An 18,307-nucleotide genomic window follows, 5' to 3' on the forward strand; every position below is an offset into this window, starting at 1 on the left:
CTCAGGGTTCTGTAACAAGTACAACACACAACCAACACCTCTTTCTTATAGGTCTGAGATCTGAGAAGTCCAAGGTCAAAATGCTGCCAGGTCCTGTAACTGGTGAGGCCCTGCTTCCCCGTTTGCAGAGGGAAATCATCTCACTGCTTCACATGGAAGAGAGACAGACCAAGATCTCTCCTGTCCCTTTCGCCAGCATGTGAATCCCATGCAGGGCACCTCTTCTCCATGACCACCTCACCTCCAATGCACCTACCTGCAACTACTGTCACCCTGGGCACCAGGACTTTAGCACGTGGACTTTGGGGACCACGATTATATACCACAGCACTCAGGCAGTGTCCTGGGCTGCCACAATGAATGACAGTACTCTATAAACTGCAACAGAAGTAGTCAGGCATGTGGACACACACCTGGAAGCCCAGCACTCTGAGAGGCTGACACAAGAGAATCACAGGTTTGAACTCCTTTTCACACCAAGACTTTAAAATCTGGTGTGTATGTCACATTTATAGAACACTTCAGTTCAGTCTGGACCCATTTCAAGTATACCATAGCTAAACGTGGCCAGTGGCCACCGGAGTGGATTCAGATAGGCCTAGACATAGTGTGGGTTTTTCCCCCTAGTATGAAGGATCAGATCCCAGGCTTTGTGCATATTAGGCCCTCCAGGGCTCCTGTTCATAGATTTGCAAAGCTAGAAAATTGTTTTCACTACCAAATAAGAAATATTTTTTGCTCCAACATAAGAAATAAGAGGTGAAGACCTCCTGTGAGTCGGCGCCATGTGCGGGCTGACTGGGTGAGAGCCAGACGCCAGCCCACTCCAGGGCGGGCAGGGAGACATGAAGGGCCAGCGTGCCCCTTCTCTGTAAGTGACTGGCTGATCTGGAGAAACACAAGCTGTGATGACAGTTAATAAGGTAAAATAAAGCTTAATGCTTGCCGTGTTTAGGGTTTCACTGATTTTGCAGGCCTGAAGCTGGTAGTCCGATCATCTGTTCAGAGGATAACAGTATGCAGCGTTGCCTAAATGGGGGATCTGCTTCTGAAGGTGGAGGCCATTGTTAGTTCCCTATTCTCTTGTTTTGAAGTCCTGTATCATCCTCATTGTTGTTTGGTTGGATTTTTATTCTGTTTCTCTTGTTTGATTTTGTTGTATCTGATGGCATGGGCAGCTATTTCAAAGATAACAAGATGTATTATGGTAGCCATTTTGGATTTGCCATGATTCTGTTTTGAAGTCCTGTATTGCATTCATTGTTTTATTTTTTATTGGTTCTATTCTGTTTCTGTTCGGCTTGATTTTACTATGTCTGAAGGTATGGGCAGTTATTTGGAAGACAATAAGAGACATTATGATACCCATTGTTTTGAAATCCTGTGCCACATTGTCTCGTTTTGATTGGTTTTATTCTGTTTTATTTTCTCTAAAATAAAATTTAAAAAAAGAAATAACTATGGCTGTGTCTCTGCTACCCAGACTCTTCCAGGTTCTCAGTGACGAGTTCATCAGCCCAAGAGCACCAGCCTTCTGCCACCAAAGCCCAGCTCCAGGATGAGGGTGGCTCCAGGTTAACCCAGCCAAGGGTTTTGCTAGAGGCTGGCCCAGGACAGCTGGCTCTGCAGTCCATCCCAGCCTCGGTCCAGGATCCCCTGTGAATCAGAAATACTCCTGCAGAGATACCTGTAGCAAGTTCTGTTAGGCAACAGGACTGAGTGGCTGGCTTTGAACACCAACTGAATCATTCCCAGCGGGGAGCACTTTTCTGCTATTCTGTAAAAATTAAGGTCTTTTTCATGAGGTTGGCAGGGTCAAAGGTGGAGCTGTAAGAATCACTGTCAGTTCACAGTTGTATCACAGAATCATGCAAGCATATTACCCAGAATGGCTACTTTTATCCCCAGTTTACAGATAGGAATGCGGAGGCTCTGTGAAACAAAATAACTTGCCCAGAATCCCATAACTGCCAAGTGATGGATTTAATAACCAGAGTTCCTTTCTCAGTGGGATGGTTGCAAGGACTAAATAAATCGGTAAATCAAATTAAAGCATTTTGAAGATGGCTGGGCAGTAGATTTTAGTTATCATCCCCACCATGATCAGAATCGTCATCATCATCACTGCCGCTGACGTCATTCTCATTGTGATCCCTGGCCACTGTCTTTGCCATCATCACATTGATGCTTTTATCTTACCGTTCTCACTTTCTACCTCCCAGTGTGTATTGAAAGTACAAAGCACAACATTTTGCATAGAGGTGCTTGACTTAGCAATAAATTATATTGATGCAAACAATAACATACACAAATAAAGGTAAGGCCAGAAGATGGCTTCAGTTTGGAAATCCCCGATACCCACCCACACATCTATCTGTGGGATATTTTCTTTGGCCAAAGAACGCTGCCCACACAAAACTTCAAGAATGCCTCTGGGGAGAGAAATAAGCAGCCTTCTGCAGGCTTTGAGGACGCTGAGGGGACACAGCCTCCGTCCTCCACTTCTTGATCACCCCGTGGGGAGGCTGTCAAGGGGAATCATCACACCTAGGTCAGCACCTGGGGCATCTGATTCGGGAGATTCTACCAACACTGCAGTCAAGCCTATTGTCGCCGCAAGCCAAGTTCTGGACAAACCAGGGTGTGCTCTTTGGCTACCTGTCTTGTAACCCAGGGAGAGGCCACTGTGTGACATCTTCACCCCCCACCTGACCAAGTCCTGCTCCAACTTGCTGCAGTTCTAGCAAGCTCTTTAAAGCCAAAGATGGGCTGGTGGAAATGGATCAAGCATGGGTATTTCCCAAGACTCTGGAGGGGTGGAATGGAGAGAGCAGGGCATAAGATTTCAAAGAAGAGGAGAGATTTAGTGCCTCTGACAATCTACTACACAGGAAGCCTCCTCCTTCCGTTCACGGTGGCCTTTTCAATTTGACCTTCCTGTGGAGGCCTGTGGGCAACCTATTTATGCAGTTCTGTGTGATGAGTAGAGCTGGGGGTGCCCTAGAACACGCTGAACTGGGACATTTATTCAATAGTTGTTATTGAGTACCTGCTACGTGCCAGGCACAAGGCTAGACACTGAGGTGCAGAAGAAAATGTTACAAATCCCTCACCCCAGACATCTCACACAGCGGAGGAAGAAAAGTGGATGTCGCTGGCTTGGCATGCCACCTGGACTCAGAATCGTTTTTCCAGCTGGCCTTTACAGAGCCTGGGCCTGAGTTAAATGCATACACAAATCATTCAACATAATTATTGCCATCATCCTCAAAATGGGTTCTACTGGCATTATTTCCATTTGATGGATAAGGAAACTGAGGCATGAGGTCAATCAACTGGCCCAAAGACACTCAGGGTGTATAGGGGAACGCTTGGATTTAAACTCTAAAGTCCGTGACTACAGACTGCAAGGTCACTACATGTAGTTTGGGGATGGGGATTCAGGCTGGACCTCACAGATATGAAGGGTGACCTAATGGAGGAGTCGGGCAGGGGGAGGGGAGCAGTGCAGAGACTGTGCCTAGGGAGGGAAGGGTCTAGACCAAGAGCTCCACAGTGTGATCAGGATCCAGGGCTTTCTCTGTCCTTGACTTCGGCAGTCCAGCTCTCCAGATCTTCAACCAGCTACGCCAAATCAGGCCCTGGTGGGAGCCTGGAATTGATACAGCTTCGGGGCAGAATTAGTGCCAAGTGACATGGCCCATTCATCACTGTGACTTAAACTTTGCTATTTTCAGGCAACGTGGCACCAAAAGTGAGGTGTGTGTGTGTGTGTGTGTGTGTGTGTGTGTGTGTGTGTGTGTGTAAGAGATGGGGGGAGAGAGAAATAGTTTTTTTTTTCAGTCCTGTTGCACTGCTGGATTTCTAATGGGAAATTTATTATTTCTTTGCCTGAGACAGATGCTGGAACATCAGTTGGCCACAGCCAGCATCCTTTCCCTTCTCACCATCTTCCAACATTAGTACGCTGCAGAATCAACATCTCCTCAAGCCAGTGGGGTTCAGTAGGGCTGACCCCATATTCAGTTCCAAAGAGGGATCTTGCTTGGCCTAAGCCAGCCAGTGTAGCCCACCCACCTTACTCACCCAGAGGTTGGTCTAGGAGTAGGCAGACGATTGGATCAGAACCAACAAGAATTTGGCCAAAAGAGAGACATTCCCGTTTCTTATGAATTTGGACATCCAGGAGAGGGGAGGTTGGGCTCCTGGGGCCATCTTACTACCATTAAGGCAGCCAAAGCCTAGGAAAAGGTGGACATGCAGAGAAACTAATATCCAGTGGGTTTGTCTGAGTCTAGACCAGGTCACACCTGGAGTGAGATATTTGTGGGTTTTAGTTTCTATGACCAAAACAAATTATTCTCTTTTTATAAAGTCCACTTGAGTTGCATTTTGGCTAATTTCAGCCTAACAAGTCTTACCTGAGTCAGAACCACAGTTATCAAACCAGGTTTGTGAACAACACGGCCTGGCCTATGGGGATTACTCAGGCAAGAACGGAACGGAATTTGGAGTGAGACATGAAGAGAGACATTCTGAGAAGATTTAGGATGATCGTGAGTCCAAGAGCAGCATTCAGCTCTGCAGAGCATTTAAACACAGCCCCTTGGCTTCCCTCAATGATAATAGCTATGTTTGGGTGTTAAATACCCAGCTACTGGGTTTTGTGCATCATCTCGTGCTATCATGCTTACCGTCTAACGAAGTGGCAGTGAATATTCCCATCTACACATGAGCAGACTGGATCCCAAGGAGAAGAGGTGTACTCTGGACGCCCAGTGGGCAGACACGATAGACCTGGGCTGCATCCAGATGGGTCTGTTAGAGAGCCACCTCTCCCAACTCACCACTGCCTCCGAGCTGCAGGTGCACTGGGAACATCCTGATCACCCTGCAGTGGCTCTGATTGAATGTCCCTGCCTTTGAGCAAATGACAAAGCTCGTGCACTTCACCAGAGCCATTTTCTGCACTTAACCTGGGCAGGATCCCAGGGTCAATAAACATTCCCCCAGGAGGGCAGAAGACGCTGCCCAGAGAGAGCAGCTCCAGGAGAAGCACAATGCAGAAGTGTCCTGGGTGTTCACTGCCATATCCATGTCAGTCTTTAGCTACAGGGCTCATTAGATGACCTAGTCACAAACCTCTCAAGAGACGTCTCTTGGATGATGATCCCATTATACAAGCCAAGACACTGAAGCTCAGAGAGCTGAGGTCATTGATCCAATATTGCAGAGCTAGTAGATCATTTAAGCAAAGATCTGATGCCCAGTCAAAAGATTTTTGAATGCGCCAGTGTTGCCCGAAATATAGACATTCTCTCGGGATAAGAGATGATTCCAGCATTAACATCTGATCACAAAGTAAAAAAATTATTGGCTATTAAATGTCTTTCAATCACTCTGATTGCATCAAGGAGCAAGTCTCAGTTTGGTGCTAACAGACCTTTAACACCTCGCTAAGGCTGGCCAATATGTTTGAAACACTAGCCCAGGGCTCAGAGCCCCAGGCAAGGAATGGCATGTGTCAGGAATGGATCTACCATATTCTGACTTGGAATGTTTATGGTGATTAACTTCTGCTTAGGGAAAAGCATATTGATTTCACATTTGCAGGTAAGTTAACATCCCAAATAAGCAATTTTCAATAAAAGAAGGAAATAAAGTCCAACAGAAATAAGCAAATATGGGGAAAATCATGGAAATAGTGTGTTGATGACTTAAGTTTAGAAGGTATCTGTACTTCATACTCAGCAGGTCCCCAAACTTTTGTGTTATCAACTCTGAAAATGGAAGGCCCTACACAGAAAGAATGAGGCTCACATGGACAGGAGAGTGGGCCCCCCTCTTTTCCTTACCCTGCCCCAAATTCCACCTCTACAAAAACCACCAGGCCGAAGAAGGCTTTCTCCTGGGCCAGAATGTGAGGGAGAACAGTCCCCTTGTTTCCCAAGTGTGGTCACAGTGAGTGCAGGAATGGTGGGTGGGCCACTTGGAAAGAAGGCTGATGTGGGCAAGCATGACCTTCCTGGACTTAGGACCAAGCTGGAGAATTGGGGGGGGGGTTCATTAAAGCTAGGTTCATTTACCTTATGAACCTGTAACTCCACTCCCAGGTATTACCTGAGAGAAACAACAACCTGTGTCTACCCCAAAATAGGAGCCAGAAAGCTCCTAGCAGCTCTGTTCACTAGAGTCCCAGAAGGGAGAAGCCAGCCTCAATGTCCTTATAAAGGAGCTCGGGCACTGCACACGGCAGTGCATTGCCTGTAAATCCATCACTCTGGGAGGTGCAGGCAGGATTGCAAGGTGGAGCTCAACCTGGGCAATTTTGAGACTTAGTGGAATGCTGTCCTGAATTAAAAAAAAAATACAGACTAAAGGCGTAGAAGTGTTCATTAGTCCAAAGACCCTGAGTTTAATTCCCAGAACCACCAAAAATAAAAAAATTCAAGTTAAAAAAATAAAAAGGAGCATGGGTACAGATCAAACGGGCAGGACAGGAACCGTATCTCACAAACACTGAGCAAGGGAAACCAAGCACCAAAGTAAAGACAACGCGTGATTCCACCCCTATGAGGTTCGAGGTCAGGCAAAGGCATCTCCATTGTGTATTCAAGCTGATGTCAAGGGACTTCCTGAAGGATGAGCAGGTTTTATATCTTCACTTTAGGGATGTGTCCATGGCTCTATACACTTATAAACATCCATTGGTTTTTTAAAACTTTATTGTCTGTTACACCACAATAAAAAAGCATTTCCAAGTACTCTACCCCCAAAAAGATTTATGATCTAACAATAAATGAAGTACTGTATGAGCATAAATGGGGGACCAGGTGAACATAAATGAAATAGTATAATTAACATAAATAATTGGAGGACTTCAGATTCTAAAAGCAATGCCAACCACTCTCACATCAGTCCTGGGCCATGGAGAAGGCTGTGTGTCACCGGGCCCAACCCTCAGTCCTTTCTAATTTATTTATTTGTTTGTTTGTTTAGTGATTTTTGAAACAAAGTCTCACCAAGTTTCCCAGAATGCCTCAAACATAGGATCCTCCTGCTTCAACGTCCTGAATAATCATGATTACAGGAGTAATCCCACCATGCCCGGTGGGCTCTGCTATTCTTGCTGCTTCAAAAAATGCAGAAACAGAGGCTCAGCCAGATGCTGGGGAAAAGCTGAGGACTGCACCCCCCCCCCCCGTGGCTGCACTGGGGCACACATCAGGGCATCTGCTCCTAACTTTGTGCTCTTGATCACTGCACTCACCTGCCCTGGAAACTTACAGAGCAGTGAGAAGAATCTGACATACTATAGTGCACAGACAGCCATCGGCTCCCCACAGTTCCACTCAAGGGTTTCCAACTTTACAATGATAGGAAAGTGATACCCATTCAGTTCATATTTCAAGTTTTGACCTTTGATCGTTCTCAGCCCGATGATGCCCTGTGCAACCCTCTCGATGCTGGGGATGGCAGCGAGCACAGCTCCCTCTGCACCCCACAATCACGAGGGAAAGAACCGCACTCTACCATGCGCTGCGTTGCTAAGCTGCAAGCTCAGTGTTCTGTCATCTTAGTTGCCATGGAAAAACCTAAATCAACCTCCAGCTTCACTTGCTCTTTGTGGATTGTAAAAACCAATCACTAATTTTGGAAGTCACACAGCTGAGCAATACCTTGTCTCTTACTAGCTTTGTGGTAGGTGACGCCTCTGACGGAAGCCACCTAATGGGTTAAAAACTCTCCTCCCACAAATGTTACATCTCCTTGTCTTCCGGGGATAGTAGACATCCTTCTGCATCCCAATAATTAACTGCCAAATTAACTATTCCTGGGCAAAGCAACAAAAAGGCCCGTGAGTCATAAGACCTCCTCATCAGTAACTTTTCTTTAGATTTACAGGACCAAGAACCTGTGGTCGCCTAGAAATAACAGCAGCTTGTGTGTCAGAGAAGGGGACCAGTGACACCTGGGCCTGGAATTTGGAATCGCCTTAGTAATGTCCAGCGGGTAGGCCACTGCACAGCCGCTACAGAGGCAGCACTCCTGCATCCTCCAGGCAAGACGCCCCTTGCTGGCACTAGCTTCAGTCTCTTGGTTTTCTAGTTTCCCAAAGAAGTCCCTTTCTGAACTCACTGACTTGTCTGAGTCACTGGTTGACCTGAGTGGCAAGAAACAAACATGAGTTCACCATTACAGCTTAGGCACATTCATTGCATTCTGAAAATATGGGTTTTTCCAATCACAGTGGGTTTAGCAGGATGTGACCTCATTGTAAATTGAGCAGAACCCATATTGTACTACAGATCAAGTCACACCATATCAAAACATATGTCATAACATGTCATGCACTATTATGGCTTGTCCCCCCAAAGCCTCACGTGCTTGGGGTTTCAGGGAGGTGGCTTGACCATAGGTGTATGATGCTATAATTTTAAGGATGTGTGATGATTGAGTTGGTTTAGCATGATTCTGGTTGTGGATAATAGGAACCCCCACCTTGGGTGAGGGTAGCACCAACCATTAGGCTTGCAGCCTGCATGGAATAAAAGGGAGAGATGGAAATCAGGCTACAGGCTGATGGGTGCTTTGCTGCATCCTGCATGCCCTGCCATGGACTGCTGCCCCTCTACCATGCTGCCCTGCCTTGGAGCCAGCTGACTATGGACTGAAACCTCTACAAACTGTAAGCGGAAATAAACTGCTTCTCTTTTAACATTGGGCATCAGGTATTGTGTCTCAGCAACAAGAAAAGTTGCTAAGACATCTACTCTGCAACACCACATCATAGCACAGTATTGTCATACCATGCAATAGCTACCATATCATGCCACGTCATGTCACATATCATACCATATCTAAGTACAGAAAACCAGCCTTCCACTCTGCAGTGGGTCTTACAGTCAGTCCATCCCAGCAGCAAGCTCTCACAGAAGACACAGGCGCCACTGCCTTTCACCTTGGGTCATCAAAGAAGCTAACACTCAGTGACCTCACTCAGAGAATTCTGAAGGCCAAACTCCTAAATTAACTATGAAGCTGGAACGGACAAGTTGTAGCTCTCATGTTGCTGTCAGGTCTGATATCTCCACCGAGGACCAGGCATAGCCCTGGGTCCCTTTATCTCAGGGAGACCCTAGAGGCCCCTGCAGCCAGCACTACCCGGTGGGCCCAAAGAAACAGAATCCTTGGAGCCTGCCCCTGGACAGTGGCAGTGTATACTGGAGAAAAGGTCAGAATAGAGAAAAGCCAGGAATGGCCGGACTTGTGTCCCACATCTGAGGTCTCGGTGACAGATGCTTCAGGGTTCCAGGGGTTCTCTGGGACAGGCAGACTGATCCCTCTCCAGGCAGAATCAAGCTCTAGTCAAAGAGGAACTGTAAAAACCCTCAGTTCAGGCAACCCAAGATGTTCAAGCAAGGCTTTTGCACTACTATTTTAGCTATGCAAGACATTCATCATTCAGGGAGTTTGTTAAGCACTTACTATGTGTCAGGTCCCATGTGCTAGCAAGGAAGAGATAAGTAAAATAGACTTCCTGCCTTCATGGGGCTCCTGACTGAGCCACTGGCCAGAAGTAACTCCACTGCTGTGGAACATCAGCTCAGCCACGGCGCTACCTGAGCCTTGGTTCTCTCATTGTAAAATGGACCTAGAGTTGTGGAGTCTCAGTGAGCCAACAGAACCAAGAGGCTTAGAGGAGAGTTCGGCTCTCAGAAAGCCCAGTACACACACAGGCTATGGTCACTGTCAGGGCTTGGTTGAGGAGGCAGAGGGGGCTAAAGAGGACTGGCTGGAGAGCCAAGAGTCCAGAGAAACACCTGAGAAGAAGGCAGTGTCCTACCGAGAACAGGACACCAGGTGGCCGAACAGCAAGGGCAAATGTCCAGAGGTGACAAAAGCTAGATTAGTTTCAGAGAAAGCTAAGAGACCATGCCAGCCAGAGCCTAGTGGGGCTGATTGTACTCTAGGGCTGTGGGAACCATGGGTGTCTCACATGTGGGCCGGTTTTCAGGAAGACCTCTGCCTTCAGGTGGGGGATGCTATGGAACGCAGGTAAAAGACAGAGGTGGCCTGGACCAGGATGGCTCGGAGTGAGGGTGCAGGCACCAAACACACAAAGGGGTAATGACACAATGTTGCTTCCACGAGGGTGGGGATGGGATCTATCCCGTCCACTACTACATCTCCAGAAGCTGGTACATCCTGAGGGATTTAAGGAGCACTATGGTGTGTGTTTAAATTTAAAAAGTAATGCAATAAAGGATACATTGTCATTAACCCCCCTAAAAACACTCCCCTTCATTTTGAAACCCACTTTTCCCACTGTTGTTGATATTTCTGAAACAGTTCTTGAAGTCTTCTTGTGAGTGTCTTTTTGAGGCGTGATAAAATTACAGTGCGTGCGGCTGCCTAGTGCCATCCAACAGAAAGGCAGTCTTAAAAAGTCCTTATGGGGTGTTATCATGGTTGATACATTGTGTCGACTTGCAAAGTTTACAAGTTTAACTAAGAGACTCAGCAGGAAGCCAGGGTTCTTGCTTGTAAACATCCTCATCCTGTGCAAGAGGAGGACAAGGAGATTTTGTGAGTGCTACACCACCCTGCAGGGGGGTGGCCCATGTATGATATAAGGGAGAAGAGGCTTGTTCTCCCAGTTCTGCTCTTGTTGCTGTGCTGTCTTCTGCTGCCTTGAAGTACTGCCCCGTTCCATGCCATCCTGCCTTGAAGCCTGTTGCTTATAGACTGAAACCTCCACAAACTGTGAGTGAAACAACCCTTTCCTTCTTGAATTTTGGGTGTCAGGTATTTTGTCCTAGCAAGAGAAGAAAATAACCAAGACAAGTGTGTTTTTGTCTTTTTCATTCAACAGATTTGGTAAAGCACAATTTCTAGCTCTTCTCCAAAGTCAAAATGACAGTGAAAAGTAAATTCTTTGATCAAGGCAGCCACAACAGTGAAACTAAAGATACTCATGAGAGAAGACTTCAGAACTGCTTCAGAAAGTGGAAAAAAAGGTAAGCGTTTTGAAGTGAGGAAGGGGTATCTTGAGGGTGATTAATGAGTCTTTTTAGTTTTAAAAATTTAAACATTTAAATTAGTTATTGAGCATTCCTCATAGAAACCTGGTAAATATTTGTGGATTTCATAGCTCTGACAGGGGGGACTTGCACATGATGACTTGGACAGAGGGATGCAGTGGAAATGGAGACCCAGGGAAATAAAGCAACTTGCCCAGTACCACACAGCAAAGAAGGGGCAGGATGGGGCTGTGTGTCTGGATGTCTTTTGACCTTGCTCATCTGGCCCAGGGACCCAGGAGCATCAGGACCAACCAGGGCTTGGTCACTTTGCGGAGGATGGGAAGGTGGCCAGCAGCATGCCAGGTTGGCTATCACTGCTTAAGAACCTGGGTTTTTCTCTAGAGTGAAACCCTGCAGCCATATAAAAGCATCCTCCTTCCTGACTGCCTCTCAGCAGCATGCCCAGCCTTGAGCCTCCCACGTGCTCCCGGGCGGCCACCGGACCCCCTCCCTGTGCCACTCCAGAGGCAATTTAATCTCTGGGTGTCCAGTTCTCTGACTCGTTCCAGGAAGGGGGTGAGTGGGGTAAATTGCGAAATTCTCATGAATTATTGACCCAGAGCTGTTGTGGCCACTGGAAGACTTTGTGTGTAGTCCACACGGTGGCTCTCAGCCTCAGATGACCAAGAAGCAATGGCCACACAGATAGCATAGGAGAGACAACCCTTCTGAGTGTAAGATGTTGGCTAATGCTGTGCCAGCATCGCACAGCCACTGGCCTGGGTCTTCAAGTAGCTTTGGAGGATCCTCCCACCCGTCACAGGGAAATTGTTTGAATTTCTATCTTTCTCTCGTCCTTTTCAAGCTGATGGCCAGGCTCGTTGCGACACATGGCTTCAGGAATATGTTTGCAGGGCAGGAAGACAACAGCAGCCCATGAAACAAAGACTGTCCTAGTCTCTGAAGGAGGCCAGATGGTCACAAACCCCAGCACCTACAGGGACACACGTAACGGGATAAGGAAGAAAGCAGAAGAGCCAATGCCTCTGACCTCAGCCCAGGAGGGCTGGGACATCTGCATTTTTCAGGAGATGGTGGATATCTGGATATTTAAAATAACCCACTTTTTAAGTCTATTGAGATGGTACAAAAATGATCAGTGGTTACCAGAGTGTTGGTGGGGAGAGAGGGAGGGAGGAAGGAATGGGGGAGCACGGAGGATGTCATGATATGATCGTCAGAGCCGGGATGTAGCTCTGTGGTAGAGCCCTTGCTTAGCATGCACCGGGCCCTGGGTTCCACCCCCGACACTGACAAGAAAAACTAAAAAGACTCCACTTGTCAGCCTCCGTAGTCTGTACAGCACAGACGGAAGCTTCATGTAAACCGCAGGCGTCAGTGACAATAAGGGTTCACTGTACCAAACGTCGCCCACACATACAAGATGCTAATAGCAGAGGAAGCTGTGGAAGCGGGGGACTAAAGGGCACACAGAACTCTTTGTTCAGTTTCCCTGTAAATTGAAAACTGCCCCCCTCAAATAAAGCCTATTACAACAAACAAAAAAGTCAGTCAACACACCATGAGAGCAACCCAAGTGAGCCACCTCTAATCGTGTTCGCTCTGTCCTGGACATTGTTGAAAGCTTCAGGGGGCATCCTGGGAGAGGTCAGAGGTGAGCGAGTGACAGGTTCCAGCAGTGCCCATGAAAACAGCTGGACCCTGGTGCCAGAAATACCGACTGGCCCACGGTTTCCCTCCTCAAGGCTCAGAGCAAGAAGAACAGGGCTTCTGGACTTGGGGGATACATGCGAGATGAGCACAAGGGGCTTGCTGGGGTGGGGACACAAGTAAGTCCCTGGCAGTAGCTCTCCATCTTGGGGAGAAGAGAGCCCCAGTAATGACTACAATTAAATTTCATGCAACTCAGTAGATTCCAAGTTGCATTTGACATAATTTAAAAGGATTTAAGAAAGCTGATATTTCTGGTGCACCTGAATTTGGGGGCCTAAATGGATTCCGTGATACTTACCTCCCACACCTGTCCGCCTCCACGGAATTCAGCAATCTGTCAAACCAGACTCTTCAGTGTGCTGTCTGCTTAATATAGACGTCCAACCCATTCTTAGAAAGGCTGTCCTCAAATCCAACCAAAATCCACTCGGAGGTCCCAGGAACATTAGATGACATTTATGGAAAAATTAACATTGATACGCCGGCCACTTTCCAAGTGTTGTCACAAAGGCTCTGACAGCTAGTGTTGGTGGGCACTTTCTAGGTGCTGAGCTCCGTGCTCAGCTAAGGCGAGTGAGCATTAACCTGCCACACAGAGGAGGACGCAGGGCAAGAGTCTGGCTGGCTGGCCTGAGGTTCCCGTTGGTAAGCGGCTGGGCTGGGCGGTGACCCCCAACACAGGCTCCGTCTCCTCTGTGTGATGAATCAGTGCCTCTGCCTTCCCCTTCTCTCCATCTGACAATCCTTGCACACAGTGCAAAGCCAAATGAAATAATCTATTTTCTGCTCACGTGAAAATTTTAAGAGTTTTGGCAACCATGTAGGAAGCCTCTCAAAACACTTTCAAAATCAGACATTTGAACAATATTTGAATTGCAGCAGATGGCGTGTTGGTGCAGAACAGTGTGTGTGTGTGTGTGTGTGTGTGTGTGTGTGTGTGTGCACGCATGCGCAAGGGCACGATCCAGAGGGTTGGCAATGTGTATTTTTAAGAGAAATCAACATGTCACTTCAAACACAGGATCTCCAGCAGTTTCCTACATCTGCTGAATGGCTTCAGCAAGGCAAGAAATCTCGGGCAATGTGGGAGGCGACCTGATAGCAATAATAGTATTTGTAATTGTTAAAATGTTTGCACTGTGCCCAGCCCAGAGCTTGTACTTTGCATGAGTACAGTTGTTTAAATCCCACCACAAACTTCTGAAGAAGTCTTCCCCCATCATGCAGGATGAGACAGGTGAGGTGACCCGCCCAAGGTCGCAGTTTATAAGTGTAGAATGGGAATTTGAATGCAGTTCCATCCGGCTCACAGGGCCCACATGGCCCACCATTAAGTTTTCTGGCGCTTTTCTCATGTTCCTCCTAGGCAGCGTGAGGACACACTTCCACCTGCCCTAAAATGTCAGTGATTCTACAGTTATTTTGATGGGGACGGTTCAAAACATTATTAGGGAACTTCAAGCCTAGATTTCTCGTGTATCTTCACTGAGGAAGGCAGCTGAATGAAGAGGTGAGTTGGTTTAAGATCCATTTAAAGGAAAACACAGCTCTAGGGGGAAATTCTCAAAAGACAGATCCAGATGTTTGGGCGCATCACAAATCTGAACAAAAGCTGCCAGTGAAGAGGAGACTGGGCACTTGAGCATCACCCTGGGAAGGTATTTTCCCTTTGGGGAGCCTCCTAGAGCCTCTTCATGGTGGGCAAATAATGTCTCCTCCAAATGTCAACATTCTAATCCCTTGGCCATGTCACCTGGTATGCAACAGGGACTCTGTCGATGTGGATGAGTTAAGGACCTCGAGACAGAGGCATTAACTTGGATTATGGAGTGGGTATGATGTCATCACAAAGATCTTTTTAAGGAAAAGACATAGACAAGAAGGTCAGAGTCAGGGATGTGATGACCAGCGAATACCCTAGGGGTCTTTGCTATGGTAGAGGTCTAAGATGTCCCCCAAAAGCCTCATGTTCAGAGTTGGGGCTTTTAGAAAGTGTTCTGATCACAGGAGATGCCAGATTCATCAGTAGATTATCCATAACGAGTTCACGGCCTTCTAGGTAGGCCCTGGTTGGAGGTGGGTCATGAGGGCACCACCCAAAGTGTGTGTTCCTGTCCCCAACTCCTGCCTTCCTCGTTGTTTCCTGGCTGTATGATGAAACAGCTGTCCTCCCTCAGGTCCTCTTCCTATGTTGGAAGCCTTGGAGCTGGCCAGCCATGGACTGAACCCACTGGAAACCGTGAGTCTCCTGTAAGTTTTGGTGTTGAGTATTTTATACCAAAGATAGGAAAGTGGCTAACGAAATGCCATTGCTGGCTTTGAGGTGGAAAACAGTCACAAACCAAAGAACCTGGACAGCTTCTAGACAGGGAAAAACCAAGGAGCCAGTTTTCCTCTGCAGACTCTGAAGGATCTCAGTCCGGCTATATCTCGATTTTGGCTCAGCCCAGTAAGACCTAGTTTGGACTTAAGATCTCCAGCACAATCACGCATTGTATTTGGCCACTGCCTTGTAGTGATGTCACAGCAGGGACAGGAGGGAACCTGCTAGATCCGTCAATATCTCTATAGAGGTCCTGGCCTACTTGGGACGCTTGGGGGTCTCCTTCATGACTCTCTCAGTGTTCTGGCCTCTCTTCTCCATTAATAAGGAAAATATTTCAATTTATTGCTCCAACCATACAGTGAATAGCATGCTTAACCTAGACTGAGAAAGCCACCCAGCATCATGGACACGGGTGCCTGTTACTCAGATCCACAGCTGCTGTCCAGATGCCCTCTGCTCCTTCCCTGCCCTGCTGTGAGCCAGGTGGTCAGTATGAGTCACATCAGTAAGCTTTCTGCTCCACTCTGGTCACTTGGGCTTGGCCACAGGGAGACGTCAGCGGGAACCCAGGAGGTGGGGGAGGATGGTCAGCACATCCGCTCCCCCCCTCCAGCTCCCTTCTTTCTGCAGAGCCACTGGGGTTGGCTGAGCTCTGCACCGAGGAGCATGGAGCTGCAGGGACCCTCTGCGCACGGCCACTGTCCCCAGGTTCCTGCTCTTTGCCGTTCATGCCTGTGGGTGTAACATCAACAGCCAGGTAGGGGAAAACCCAGTGCTGGAACCCAAGTCTACCTACAACCCTGGGCCAGAGTTTGTCAGGGAGGCTCGCAGGCTGAGGGCTGTAGAGGGCTAGGACACAGATTTTATTATTTTACTTGACTTCATTGCTAGTACTTCATGATGAATCCCCGCTTCTCTTGAAAAATAAACTCAGCCAGCATGCTTTCAAGTGCTTTCAGTGCTGATTCCATCGATCCTCAAAACAACTCTATAAGGTAAATACCAGTGCAACTTAATTTTAAATGTGGGGAAACTGAGGCACAGAGATTAAATCACTTGTCTGAGGTCTCTCAGCTAGCATGTGCTGGAACTGTGCTACATTCATAGGCTTTGGAAAACAGCCTTCCACCATAGCATGAGCTCCCCACACTGCCAAGGTCTGCAACAAACCTACTTTATATCACCTGCCTGGTCCCCCAAAGCATCTGATTTTAGAGTTTCCCAAGGCTTTGCCGTGTTTTCAAGGGAAGTAAACCCCAGCTCTCCCCTTGGGCTTCTGGGTTGGGACTGGTTAATTCTTAGGCATCACCTTTATCCCAGAGCAGGCTCGGCCACCAAGTGAGAAATTTGTTATCGTTCTGAACATGGCTCACAGGAGAACACTGTCCAGGGCTCAGTGCCACACAGCACTGGTGCCTGCCTGGCACACTCTTCTCTGACCACATCACGGACTTCTCAGTGTGGCCAGCGCCTGGCTGGAGCCTGCGGGAGCCCGGCACTCATGCCCCTGTGCACACAGCACACAGAAGCCTTGTTCTCCTGGCTCCTGCCATGCTCAGGTTGGATGCTTGCCTTGGGCTGAGCAGGGCTCTAACTTTGTCCTCCCTTGGCCACCATGCCCTATCAGCCCACCCACAGGGAAAGTGAGCCATGCAGAAGCACTTTCTAAATGGCTATGAAATCAGAGTTGGCTGTGCCTCCAGGCAGGGCATCACCCTTAGAACGGGCAGTTTTGCTGGATTTTGTTTCTCTCTTTTTATTTTTGGTTCTTCCAAGGTTTCCTGAGTGCCCCAGGGAACCGAGGGGAGGAATTCCACTAAATGCCCTCACTGTGAGTAACTGAACCTTCCCCAGATCCTCGAGAGGCACCAGGAGGGCGGAGGCCGGGGCTGGCAAAGGGATGATGGTGCTCTTATCATGAAGGAGGCAGTCGAGGGGTAACTGACGAGAACAGTTGGAGAGAACTGGTTTGACCTCAAGGGAGGCAAACATATTCCAGAAAGAGATGAGAAGTGTTATCTTGCCAAAGAGAGCAATTAATTGCACATTATTCTATGGAGTAGATTTTCATCTCTGAAAACTCTGAGATCAGAAGGAACTAGATCAGTCCCAGAGAGCAGTCTCAATGGAGTCCTCAGCTCATAAATATTTATGCGGTGTTCCTGTGTACTGGACATTCCGGGAGGTGCCTGGAGGACTGCCCGGAGGAGGAGGCACCCGTCAGAGTTAGGCCTAGATCCTAACCTTGACTTTGGTTCTGACTATGCACCTTGGGCATTTCCCTTTCCCCCCAGGCATCAGCTTCCCCAGATATAAAATGAGAGAGTGCATCCAGATCTCAGCTTGCTCCCCTCCGATCCACAACTCCCCATGGGGCTCAGGAGCGTGGCAAAGGCTGTTCACGTGTCCTACCCCGCTGCACACTCAGCTCGTCAGAGCGTTAACCACCAATGGGTATTGCGCCTTCATGAGCCAGTCACCTTTCCACAGCCCGCCTCTGACCACAAGCCTTTGGGGGACCTTTAAGATCTCACCCATCACAGGGTGTTTCCTCCCAGAGCTGTCACACAGATCTACCCCGGTGATTCCCAGCCATGGCTCAGGACCCCCACACTGGGCATGGAACCTGACCTGGGCACCATGTTGGGACCAGACCACAGAGAAGGGAAGACCAAGATGAGGATGCCAATCTCCTCTCAAGCATGGCAGAGCGCCAACTGCACGCAGAGCCCTGGCCACTGCCCATGCCTTCCTTGGCAGGAGACCAACCTTGGGCAAACCAGTTCTCTCCCTAGCTCTGGAAAACTGGCATCCTCCACTCCCTGGCTGAGCTGATGCCCCCTCCTCACATCTCTCTTTCATATCTCTTCCTCAGAATAACCCTCTGAACCCCCTGCCCAAATAAATAAGTCTCCTTTCTGGATGCGCCAAAGCACTGCAATCCCTCCCTTAGGGGAAGCTCTTTACCCTTCTTTGAAGTGAGTTAAGTATTACTGAAAATCAGCCCGGCCAGAGGGGAAGGGGTGCTGAAGTGTACAATCTTCGGCTTTGTCAGAGATGCCTGGGTTCAGACTGTGAGGCTGCCACCCACAGCACAACCCCACACTATCAGGTCTCCTCCCAGAGCCTCAGTTTCCCATCTCTAAAAGAGGGCACCCGTGCACCATTGCAGACAGTGCATGCTCAGAGTACAATAATAATTCTTTATTCTTATTACTGT

The 18,307-nt window shown here is 48.1% G+C and overlaps 1 protein-coding gene across 4 annotated transcripts in view; it reads right to left on the minus strand.

The window, feature by feature from the left end:
• Positions 1-18,307, minus strand: part of Wscd2 (WSC domain containing 2) — a 107,365-nt gene that overhangs the window by 68,094 nt on the left and 20,964 nt on the right. The window contains exon 1 of one of the 4 annotated variants that reach the window (XM_005007230.4): positions 13,060-13,637. The exons of the other annotated variants lie outside the window; for them this stretch is intronic. The gene's annotated coding sequence lies outside the window, so the exon portion shown is untranslated. Of the gene's footprint in view, positions 1-13,059; positions 13,638-18,307 lie in introns of those variants that run through there. 4 annotated transcript variants of the gene reach the window in all.

This window comes from Cavia porcellus, unplaced genomic scaffold (assembly GCF_034190915.1).
Source record: "Cavia porcellus strain 051 isolate PalLab524CR breed Dunkin Hartley unplaced genomic scaffold, mCavPor4.1 scaffold_16, whole genome shotgun sequence".
NCBI classification, from domain to species: domain Eukaryota; kingdom Metazoa; phylum Chordata; class Mammalia; order Rodentia; family Caviidae; genus Cavia; species Cavia porcellus.